This window comes from Schistocerca gregaria, chromosome X (genome assembly GCF_023897955.1).
Source record: "Schistocerca gregaria isolate iqSchGreg1 chromosome X, iqSchGreg1.2, whole genome shotgun sequence".
NCBI classification, from domain to species: Eukaryota; Metazoa; Arthropoda; class Insecta; order Orthoptera; family Acrididae; genus Schistocerca; species Schistocerca gregaria.
The window spans coordinates 19,618,494-19,631,444 of NC_064931.1; the positions used below are offsets into that span (position 1 = coordinate 19,618,494).

Here is a 12,951-nt window from a genome sequence, read left to right on the forward strand (position 1 = left end):
GCAGGAGTTACATGATGGTGCCATGGGCATGTTATCTGACATTTTATATACAAAAAAATGCTTCCCTCTTTCCTGACGAAGCAGCCGCCGGTTGCGAAAGCTCAAATTCTGTGTGTGTGTTTGTGTTTTATTCATTGTGCCTATCTACCGGCGCTTTCCTGCTTGGTAAGTCATGGAATCTTTGTTTTTAATATATATATATATATATATATATATATATATATATATATATATATAAGTGGCACAGACAAGTGGATATGGCTGGATGGGAATGTACGTGTATAATCACACCCTGTGATGCACACACAATGTGTACCGCTGCCACATGATTTACACCAGTTCCTTGTAGCACATTTACACAATCTTCACACCTGACAGTTGTTAACAGAGGTCAGTTTGGTCACGGTCCTGGCAGGCGAGGTCACCTGATCTGTCAGTGTGCATTACTTTGTGTGGGGAGCACTCAAGTCTAAGGTGTATCACAGCAACCCTTGTAGTCTTCAAGTACTGCAGCAGAACATTTCAGATGAGACTGCAGCAATTCCAACAGTCCAGCTTCAATCTACCTTCAGTAACTTGCTGACCAGAACCCAAAAGTACCAAGAGATGACTGGTGGTCACTTTCAACATCTGCTATAGTCATGTTAGTACCATATTTACTTTTCTGATATTTGTAAATTTTGTACTTATTGTTACCAGACATCCTATAACCTTTGTAAAAATAGTTTGGGATTTTTGTACATGAAACATCAGATATTATACCCATGGTGCCACTATGTAACCCTTGCCCTCTGGTGGCCAACACTGACTTCCTTCTCCCTCTGAATCCCTACAACAGCTAGTAGTCTGTCAGCTTATGTTACATGTACAGCTAGTAATGCTCATATACTGTGACCTTCTGTGCTTTAGCGTATGTTTTCATGTATTGCATTTTGTATTTTGTTAATGTCTGTAAAATTTTCATATTCTATGTATAAATTTGTTCTCATCTCAGTTTTTAGATGTTTGATGATGAAAATAAATCTGAAACGCATAAAGTGAGCAATTTGAAGTCATTTTCACCAGCTGTACAACTTTTTTGAAGTGACCTATTCAGCTTCATTATAGTCATACATTATAAAATAACATAGATCATCTGAGTGAAACTTGTATTTTAGAGCAATAACCATCTGCCAAGTTTTTTTTTCATTCAGCAAGACTGTTTACTCTAAACCAATAGGAAAATTGAGCAACTCTCTTTTCTACACAATTTTTAAGGCTACTGAGATCATTACTACTGTGAAGAAAAGTTGTCAAACTATTGTTCCAGAATGTTGGAAATTAGTAAAGAAAACTCGTGTCATCTGCATACAGTACTTTACTTGATCTAATAAATGAGGGTAGGTACTTAATCATTGCAAGGCAGCAGCAACCGTATGAGACAGACACAGCAACAGGAAAGTATATGATTTTGTGACTTTGACGAGTTCATAACCATGAGCAAATTTTATAATTTCATCTGTGTGCTTTGATAGTTAAGTTTCTTGAGTTTCTGTGTGTTAATTTAATATCTAATAGCCACAGTTGTCAAGTTTTCGTTTGCGTCGGAAAGTAAACCAATTTTGTGACACATTACAAGTTCCTAATCAGGGGCGAATTATTTAATCTCACCTGAGTGCTTTGGTAGTTTAGTTTTTGGATTTCTGCATATTAATCTAACTAGTTAGACACAGTTCCTGCATTTTCATCAGCATCTACAGTAGAGTTCTGCAGCACGTGCCTCAATAGTCTGTTTATCTGGGTATTTTAGTTTTCCACAGTCATTAGTATAGATAGGGACAGTGATTGTTGTGAGTGGATGCTAGCCGAGTTGATGACATTTTGCTCTCAGCTACAGGTTGTGATTACACAGTTTGAAGCTGCAGTGGATGAGCAGCACTGTTGTGGGCCAGCCGTGGGGATCCAATGGACATCCAGGATATTCGAGTCGTCCTGTCGGTCCTCACCGGTGGCCAGTCTAGTTACTGCTCACATTGAGGTTGACCCGTCACCTGTGGTCAAGTGGAAGGACACCTCAGAATGTGGCAGGCAGCAAAAGACATCCCAGGGGGCAGCATGTAAGGCCTCCGCAGTTAGTCTGACATACAGGTTCCAGGTGCTGTCTGTGACTGACACTATCGGTCAGCCAGTTGCAGTCGCCTGTACTGTTTCAGAGGGAACCTCTCAGCCTGCAAGTTCAGGCAGTCACACGGGGTGGGATTCTCAATAGCTGAGAGCTCCAATGTTATACGTGTTATGGAGCCCCTTAGGGACCTGACTGCCAAGAATGAGAAGAACGTCAATGTCCACTCCATTATTCCAGACATGGAAAGGGTCCTTCCAGATGCCATGAAGAGCACAGGGTGCAGCCAACTGCAGGTGGTCACTCACGTCGGTACCAATAATGTGTGTCACATTGGATTGGAAGAGATTCTCTCCGGTTCTGAGCAGCTAAGAGAAATGGTAAAGACTGCCAGTCTCACTTAAGAGATGAATGCAGAGCTGATCATTTGCAGCATAGTTGACAGGACCGATTGCGGACCTCTGGTACAGAGCCAAGTGGGGGATCTGAATCATAGGCTCACAAGTTTCTATGGCCGTGTAGGCTGCAGATTCGTCGACTTGCGCTGTACAGTGGTTTAGGGTTCCGCTGAATACATTAGGAGTCTGCTACACGCAGGAGGGTAGTAGGGGCTGTGTGGCATACACTTGGCAGTTTTTTAGGTTAGAGGGAAGGAAACATCGGAATGACAGTTGTGAATTGTCATAGGTGTGCTGCGAAAAGTAGCGGAGCTCCAAGCGCTAATAGAAAGCACTGATGCTCAAATTGTTATAGGCACCGAAAGCTGGCTAAAGCCAGAGATAAGTTCAGCCGAAATTTTCGCGAAGAACCTGACGGTGTCCCGACACGATAAGCTACACACAGTTGGCGGTGGCGTGTTTGTTGCTGTTAGAAGTAGTTTATCTTCTCGCAAAATTGATGTATAAAGTTCTTGTGTGTTAATATGGGCAGAGGTCACTGTTGGCATCCGGAATAAAATAATAATTGGATCCTTTCACCGACCTCCCAGTTCAGATGATAGAATTGCTGAAATGTTCTAAGATAACTTGAGTTTGATTTCAAACACGTACATGACACAATTATAGTTGATGGTGGCTTTTAATTTACCCTCGATATGTTGGCGAAAATACATGTTTAATTGCGGAGGTACGCATAAAACATCCTACGAAATTGTGCTATACGCATTCTCTGAAAATTATTTCGAGCACTTACTTCACGAGCCCACGCAAATAGTAAACGGTTGTAAAACACACTTGAACTCTTAGCAACAAATAATCCTGAGCTAATAATGAGCATCAAAACGGATACAGGGATTAGTGAACACGGGGATGTGGTTGCGAGACTGAATATTGTAACCCCCAAATCCCCCCAAAACAAAAGAAAAATATACCTATTCAAAAAAGCAGAGAAATATTCACTTGATGCCTTCCTAAGAGACAATCTCCACTTCTTCCAAATTAACAATGTAAGTATAGACCAGTTGTTGCTTGAATTCAAAGAAATAGTATCGGCAGCAATTGAGAGATTTATACCAAATAAATTAACAAACGACGAAGCTGATCCTCCTTGGTACACAAAACGCGTCAGAACACTGTTGCAGAAGCAACGAAAAGACCATGCCAATTTTAACAGACACAAGATCTCCAAGAATGGCAATCTTTTACATAAGCTTCAAATTTAGCTCAGATTTAAATGTGGGATGCTTATAATAGTTTCCATAACGAAACTTTGTCACGAAAATGGTAGAAAATACAGAGATTCTAATCGTATGTGAAGTATGCTAGCGGCAAGGCACAATTAATCCCTTCTCTGCGCGGTAGCAATGGAGATACTATAGAAGACAGTGCTGTCAATAGAGTTACTAAACACAGCCTTCCGAAATTCTTTCACCAAAGAAGACGAAGTAAATATTCTAGAATTCGAATCAAGAACACCTGCCAACATGAGTTATGTATAAGACGATATCCTCGGAGTATCGAAGCAACTTAAATCACTTAACAAAAGAAAGTAGTCCTGTCCAGATTGTATACCAGACAGATTCGTTTCAGAGTATGCTGTGGTATGCTGATACAATAGTTCCATAGCCAACAATCAAACACAACCGTTCGCTCGGTAAAGATCCGTCCCAAAGACTGGAAAGTTGCACAGGTCACACTAATATTCAAGAATGATAACAGGAGTAACCCACTAAATTACAGGCCCATATAGGCTGTCTGTAAACTCAAGAGCGAGCAGCGCTTTTGGTGGGGGAATTGGTTTTTCCCTGAAGAACACTGCCACCGGCCTACAGGGGCACCCAAAATCTGTTGCCCGTTATCTGTCTAGCAGTGTAGATCGGCGTGCAGTGATATACGTCGTTTCCGTTCGTGGGATTTTAGTTGACAGTGTCAGTGAGCTAACTTTGTATACTTACTGATGTACTTCGATATCCGGAAGTGATGGATAATCGTCTACCATTGCAATAAAATGTGCAGAATACGAAGAAGAGGAGGTATTTGGGGAGTAACGAGCGTTCGACCGTCTCTAATGTTATTAAAGCGTGTATTAAAGAGGCGACCCAAAAAGAACTGTTGGCTAATATTACCAGTCCCAATTAAAGTGCTGCAATTTATGCAAATGTCAGCCTCACCTAATATGATGCGTAAGTAAGGAATGGAAAAATAAGCCGCATGGTTTACTGGAATCGCCACGAAGGAAAACAAATAATTTTTGGAGGAAACCCATCGTTATAGACAGTTTCCAAATCACGTAAAGCCTTTGTTGCTTATGGAACACTAAATCTCTATCTCGGTCACTATTCACCTGATTCTAAGACATTGCTTAAAACGTGCCCAATAGCTATTCTTAACACTGCTGAAATTTCCTTCGAAACATGTACACCGATTCTGGACTTCTAAGCAAAAAGCTTGACACACGAGGTGCGTTCACATATTAATTTTTATTTTTTGGTAAGAACTTTATTTGTTAATCTACAGCAATGTTATCCTCTTCAAAATATCCCCCATTACATACTATACACTTATGCCAATGCTTTTTTCGGGATAGTTTATAGGTCTCTTAGCAGTGCATTTTTAATCTCATTCATGCTTGTAAAACCGCTGTCCTTTAAGGCCTGCTTTGAAATGTTTATACCACTTGTCTGCCCTTGGTTTACTCATAACAGGCTCACCAAAAGCAATATTTACCATTTCTAAAATTTTCATACACTTTATACCATTCTTATAACAAAATTTAATACAGATTCTCTAATTTATTTTTATACAAAACAAATAATCGTTGATGCTACCAAAACCCATGTAACCTTTCTGACAGCTGACAACAGAGTAAATACTCAATATGCATAACATTGAACACATACTTTTGGGGCATATTTACGAAGATAGTGACAAAAAAGTAGTGGAAATCGGACTAACACAACACACAAAATTATAAATTTCTGCTTACTTTTTAAACACTCTTTGTGTTGCAAGAATTGTTAAGTTTCAATGCAGTCCTTCAAAGGAAACTTCTACCCTTTAGTAGAAACACAAAATAAGAACAAGCCTTACATTCTACAGACTGATTGAATTATATTGGGTTCGTTTCACGAATAGCAGTAGAGGAACATACATTCACATGAACAGGCATTTGGTTCTGTATTTGTAGTAGAATCCTGACTTCCGTTCTTATGTTAATATTATTTACTCTATAATGTTGTGTTTCGGAAGAAGCTATCGTTTTTTTTCCCTTATGGTCTTAATGCACTTTTCTAAAAATAAACGCAGCGGAGACGTATCTGTACACGGCTTCGCTACAGATTTGAAGCGCTCGCCGCGGCAGGGCCGGTACTACGTTGTGAAACAGCCTGTAGAAGCGCCTTGTGATGTGGCTGGGTTGACAGAGTGGGGACTCGCTCGCTGGCTCTTCCGTTTACCTACAGACTATATCATTAACATCGATATGTAGCAGGATTTTGGAAGATATATTGTGTTCGAACATTATGAATTACCTCGGAAAAAAACGGTTTATTGACACACAGTCGCCAGCCGAAGTGGCCGAGCGGTTCTAGGCGCTTCAATCTGGAGCCCCGCTACCGCTTTGGTCACAGGTTCGAACCATGCCTCGGACATGAATGTGTGTGATGTCCTTAGGTTAGTTAGGTTTAAGTAGTTCTTAGTTCTAGGGGACTGATGCCTCAGATGTTAAGTCCCATAGTGCTCAGAGCCATTTTTGACACACAGTCAACACGGATTTAGAAAACATCGTTCTTGTGAAGCACAATTAGTTCTTCACTCCCACGAAGTGTTGAGTGCTATTTGACAAGAGATTTCAAGTTGATTCCGTATTTCTGGGTTTCCAGAAGGTTTCTGACACAGTATCACACAAGCGGCTTGTAATGAAAGTGCATGCTTATGGAACATCGTTTCAGTTATGTGATTGGATTCGTGATTCCCTGTCAAAGGGGTCACAGTTCGTAATAATCGTCGGAGAGTCATCGAGTAGAAGTGATTTCTGGCGTTCCCCAAGGTAGTGTTGTAGGCCCTTTGGTTTTCCTTATCTATATAAACGATTTGGAAGACGATCTGAGCAGCCGTCCTAGGCTAAAGGCCGTAAATTCAACTAAATACTTAGGAATTACAATTACGAACAATTTAAATTGTAAAGAACACATAGAAAATGTTGTGGAGAAGGCTAACCTAACCAAAGAGTTTTATTGGCAGGACACTTAGGAAATGTAGCAGATCTACTAAAGAGACTGCCTACACTAAGCCTGTCCGTCGTTTTTTAGAATACTGCTGCACGGTGTGGGGTCATTACCAGGTAGGATTGACAAAGTACATCGAAAACGTTCAAAGAAGAGGAGCACATTATGTATTATCGCAGAATAGGGGGGAGAAAGTGTCACTGAAACGATACAGGATTTGGGGTGGACATTATTAAAACAAAGGCGTTATTCGTTGCAGCGAATTCTTCTCACGAAATTTCAGTCATCAACTTTCTCCTTCGAATGTGAAAATATTTTGCTGACGCCGACCTACATGGTCGGAGCTCACACGGAGAGATATATAGGTGTTCGTTTCTTCCGCGTGTTTTACGATATTGGAAAAATGGAGAATTGTGAAGGTGGTTCGATGAACGCTCTGTCAGGCACTTAAATGTGATTTGCAGAGTACCCATGTAGATGTAGATTAAGAACAGGAAAAGGCCCGACATAGGTTCCTATAGAACACCTACCTTAACTTGTTAAATATGGGACATTTTGTTATGTGGGAGGCGGAACTATGGGCCTCATGGAAACAGGGTGACCTGCTGAGTCACGCAATTTGACTCTTAGTCTGATCACGAGGCGTGGCCATTAATTGCACGCGTTGATTACGTAGGCTGACGTGAGGATCAATGAACTATACTTGACAGGATGTATATGGAACATCTTAGGTGATTAGAAAGTTGGCAGACAGGAATACAATTAAATACATAGCTTTAATTCAGCATAAGCGGTGAACGTCGATCTTGACTTTGTACAATAGTATTTAGAAGTGCAGATATAGACTGAACTGCGAATACTTCTTTACAATTCTGACTGCTTCACACATATAGATCAATTGTCAATGCATAAAATGTATGTGGCACCTGGCTACGTCGTAGCTACTGACTTAGCTGAAGGCACAGCCAACTAGCGTCTCTGCAAATGAGATCTCTGAAGCTATAACCAGTGAACCATTCCTATTAAAGTTGGCTGTAGAACTGGCCAGTGCCCTGGCTTGTCTCGTAAGACCAGCCGGGTGGCGGCGCTCGGTCTGATAACGTCAACAGTGGCGACTCGCGGGTCCGATGTGTACTGACGGACCGCGGCCGATTTGAAGCCTACAACCTAGCAAGTGTGGTGCCTTGCGTTGACACCACACATTTCTTTGCCAACAACACAGCTTTTTTTATATTTCTGTACATATGATTTTAATAGATTAAGGCTGTTATCTCTAATGCCATAGACGTCCATTTTTTCTAGCAGTGGCGTATGCTACACACAGAGGCCTTGCTTAGTGGCAAAAGGTGACTTGGACAAATTCTTTGTTCCTAAACACTCAAAGAAGGTATTTCACCACAGGGTCCATAACATCAATAATTGACATCCTTTACTATATTCATGTTGAGCTTTACTAATTTTTCTAGATTTTCAAAGAAAACATGTAACTCTTACTAAATTATATAGTCCAATACTTTAGAAAAAGCTGGAACTATGGAAATTAACAATGAAGTCATTTAGAGACAGAGCATAAGCTTGGGATAGGGAAGCATGGGGAAGGAAATTGGCCATGGCCTTTACAAGACAACCATCCCACCATTTGCCTGGAGCAATTTAAGAATATTACAGAAAACCTAAATATGAATGGCCAGATGGCGATTTGAACTGTTGTCCTCCCAAATGTGAGTCCAGTATGCTACCCACTGCACCACTTTGCCCAGTGTGAGGGAAATTCCTAATCTCTCTTTTTACATAACAGCACTACCTTAGACAGTTAAAGCTCAGCAAAAAAATATTCCTTGCATATACACTTGTCCACACAATAAGTTCAGGGATATACAATACAATCTATTATCTTCTTTAGTCAGTAACAAGATGTGTCATATATATCTTCATTGTCTGATGATTTCAACTGATTTACAGTTCCTATTATGGAATTAGGTGGAACCTCAAAGAAAGTATTTCTTGATGATCTAGAAATATTTGTTAAAGTAACTCTGATAAACATATACCAGGTTTGGTAATAGCGCTTTCTACATCTTCAACTGATGTAATAAAAGAATCTAAATTTTAGGGAAGAAAATTTAATTTTGGTGTTTATGGCATCTTTAGCAACACTTCTTATTAATTTCCATGCAGCTTCATACATACTGGTGGGTTTCTAAAGGCTTTTTTGTATCCATTCCTACAACTAACATTGACTAATCTTCAAACAATTACACATCTTCAAAATATTATATATGTTATACAACAACATTCCTTTGTTTTTCAGATCAGTCTGTTGTTTCATATATACCGTGGATTGGTCTGTTTGGAACATTATATCGGAAGCCTTTATGGGAATACTATCATTACCTTATGTTTAAAATGCTTTCAAAACCTATATAACATTATCTTTGCTGACAAATTATTACACGGCACATTGACAGCTGAGTTGCTGGCAGTAGTCACAGCAGAGTTGCCTCCCTATGCCATGTGGCCACGGGAGACCATAGCAGACTGGCACCTAATGCAGCATGCCTGGTTTGATATGGTGCTGAAACATCCATCACTAAGCAGGTGACAGGTTCAAAAAATGGTTCAAATGGCTCTGAGCACTATGGGACTTAACATCTGTGGTCATCAGCCCCCTAGAACTTAGAACTACTTAAACCTAACTAACCTAAGAACATCACACACATCCATGCCCGAGGTAGGATTCGAACCTGTGACCGGTTCCAGACTCAAGCGCCTAGAACTGCACGGCCACACCAGCCGGCACAGGTGACAGGCAACATGTTAAAGTATCATGTGTGTCATCATAATAATGGACAAACCAATCTCCTGTAGCAATGGAATTTCAAATCTTGTCAATGTTATCACTGGTAACATGTCTTGTGATCACAACTTTTGGAACAAGCCCAGTTATATTACTCTTATCAAGAGGGAATCTACTTGTATATTTTAATAATATAGAATTATGATAAGGAAATGGAAACTTCATGTGACCCTTCTGTAGATCTAAAATTGACAAAATATTGTGCAGACATGGTTGGTCTCTTGTGCCTACATTATTGACAAAGTGTAAATTGCACTGTCTTAGTAACTTTTTTAGCTCGATAACACTATAGTAATGTGTTGTTATATCAAAATCTGCAGTTAAATCTCCGCCATTTCAACATCACACTGTGTCCCTCTAGTATCACTTAATATACTAAACAGTGCAATTTTTCTAAAAGTACACTGATGATACTTTTTAATGATCTATAGAAGAATATTCGTTCTATATTAAAACTGTCATACCTATACCAGTAGCTTCAAAGTTCTGTTCTTCACACAAAACATCTAGAACCAATCTATTGAGTGAGCAACTGAGTGAGTGGTTGACAGTGATTACCACACAACCTCTTATTTGCAGTTTTCTGCACAAACTGTTTTCTACACTTTGGTTATCAAATTTAACAACTGTAAGTTCAGTCTCCGTAGCCCATTGTTCACTCAAACATAAACATCCGACTATTTCTCTAATCGAAAATTATTTACAATAAGTAGCGACTCCTTAAGTGCGCAGGAAACAAAAGTGCTCACAGAAATTAAATTGAAATTTTTGGAAGGCAGATGAACAGTGCAAAACTATATGAGCTAACAGTGTCTGACCAAAAGAGCATTCTACTTTAGGGAACAATTAAATGATGCTGTGCAGTTGTTGACACACTGGAAAGATGGAGTTTGCTCTGTCCTGTCATTGTGATTTAGCTTTTCTGTGGTTTTCCTAAATCATTTCAGGCAAATGCTGGGCTGGATCCTTCATCAAGCCCACAGCTGACCACTTATCATATCCTCACAAAAACATTATTATACAGGGTGTCCGAGAAGTCTTTCCCTGATTACATAAATTGATAACTCAGGCTAGAAGTAAGATACAAATATGAAACTTGTGTCGAATTGTTTACAACTATCAAAGTTTTTTCTGTTTTAGATTCGCAGTATGTAAGTAGTGGTTCAGTGATGCAGTGCCCAAGAAGCCATGTTAACCAATCAAGAGAAGGCACAGTGTGTTCTGTGGTACCATGAGACACGATTACCAACCACAGTGCAGAGACACTTCTAGACAACATTTGGAAGGAATCCACCTCATGTCAAGAGCATTAAAGCCTAGTATGAGAAGTTCAAGAACACAGGATCGGTTGCTGACCTTCCGAGGTCTGGTCGACCAAGAACCTCAGCAGACAGGGTGGAAGCAGTAAGGCAGTCTTTTCTGTGAAGTCCGAAGAAATCAGTGCGCAGGGCCTCACGTGAAGTACAGATGCCAAAAAGCTCTCTCCATGACATTTTACACAAACGTTTATTGTTTCGTGGATACAAAGTGCAAATTGTTCAGGCCTTGTTGCTCAATACAGTACTCGTCAATATGACTTTGCGGTCGAAATGCTATCACGTATTGAGGACGATGATGGTTATCTCAGACGAATTACCTTTTCTCACGAAGCGACCTTTTTTGTCAGTGGAGTAGTGAATCGCCATAATGTGCGCATTTGGGGTTCACAACCCCTTGGCGAGGTCATGGAGTGCACCAGAGGCAGTCCAATGGTGAATGTTTGGTGCGTGCTATTGCACGATCGAATTATCGGGCCATTCTTCTTCGCTGAGTCTAACATCACATCTGCAGGGTATCTGGGCATGTTGCAACTGTATGCTGTTTCTCAGCTGCTTCAGTATCACCCCGATGTCTTGTTTCAGCAAGACGGTGCACTGCCTCATTGGGGTTTGGACATCCGTGCCTATCTCGATATGATCTTTCCTGGACGACGGATTGGTCGTGATGGGCCATCGGTTTGGCCTCCACGGTCTCCTGACATAACCCCATTAGACTTCTTTTTATGGGGCTATGTCAAGGTCGAGGTCTACCGAACATGTGTACCAGATCTTGAAACCCTGCGGCAACGGATAACCACAGTCGTTGAATCGATCCTCGAGTGATGTTGGCTAATGTGTGGACGGAAATTGAATGTCGCCTAGATGTGCTACGTGCTACCAAGGGTCCTCATGTGGAAGTTCACTGATGTGCGAAAAAACTTTGATTGTTTGTAAACAATTAGACAACCAGTTTCATATTTGTATCTTATTTTTAGCCTGAGCTATCAATTTATCTAATCAGGGAAACACTTTTCAGACACCCTGTATATTCTGTGTGTCTATATACCTGACCACCTTATTTTCGTTGTGTTATGATGACAAATCTTATATCTTGATGAGATGATTCCTGGATGAATAAATAAAGAATCAACAAAACACATAAGTGTTATCCAATACATCCAATGGTCTCTGCCATTCATGGCCGACTTTTGCCCTTCAGAGTGCAGGGATAAACACAGTTGTTCTTGATGCTGAGATACTTCAACATCCCAGGTAATGAATTATCAGACAAATTAGCCAAAGAAACATAAAGAACTTGATAGAAGTATGTGTTGGAGTATTCGATGTTATGTATAACAGCACACGCTGCTCAGGAGTTAGTTTGTTAGAATAAACTGCAGTACTGCTGCTACACTCCTGACTATCCACGCAATTCAGTGCTGTATATACTATAGACACTATGCGGACAAGGAAGCAGTTATCCACTGTAGAATAGGAGCAAGTTTTTTTTATAATGTTAAAAGTGATATTTACTGCAGTAAACATTGCTTCCCCAGTTATCCGTGGAAGTAAAATGTAGCTATTTTACATGCATCCATTTTTAAAACAAAATTTGTGCACTATGTGCATCGTATGGTGGCTTGCAGAGTATGAATGTACCTGCAGATGCAGAACAAGTGCGCCTAGAGAGCACTGCTGTCATAAATCACTTTATTTCATTTTATTTTAATTCCTGTCCATAGAGCCACGAGTCAATAAACTGCAAGTAAGCATATATATATATATATATATAATGATGAAGTCCCATACTCCATAACAGAGCGTAGGGGACGATGCGGGACACCCGCACCGCCGTACTAGGCAAAGTCCCAGTGGTCACAGTGGAGGTCGTTTGCCATTGCCTTCCTCCGACCGTAATGGGGATGAATGATGATGATGAAGTCGACACAACAACACCCAGTCATCTCAAAGCAGGTGAAAATCCCTGACCCCGCTGGGAATCGAACCCGCTACCGCGAGACCACGAGCTCTG

At 40.5% G+C, this 12,951-nt stretch overlaps 1 protein-coding gene across 2 annotated transcripts in view; it reads right to left on the bottom strand.

Moving 5' to 3' along the window:
- Positions 1–12,951, bottom strand: part of LOC126297721 (N-fatty-acyl-amino acid synthase/hydrolase PM20D1-like) — a 211,721-nt gene that overhangs the window by 111,684 nt on the left and 87,086 nt on the right. The window lies entirely within an intron of this gene.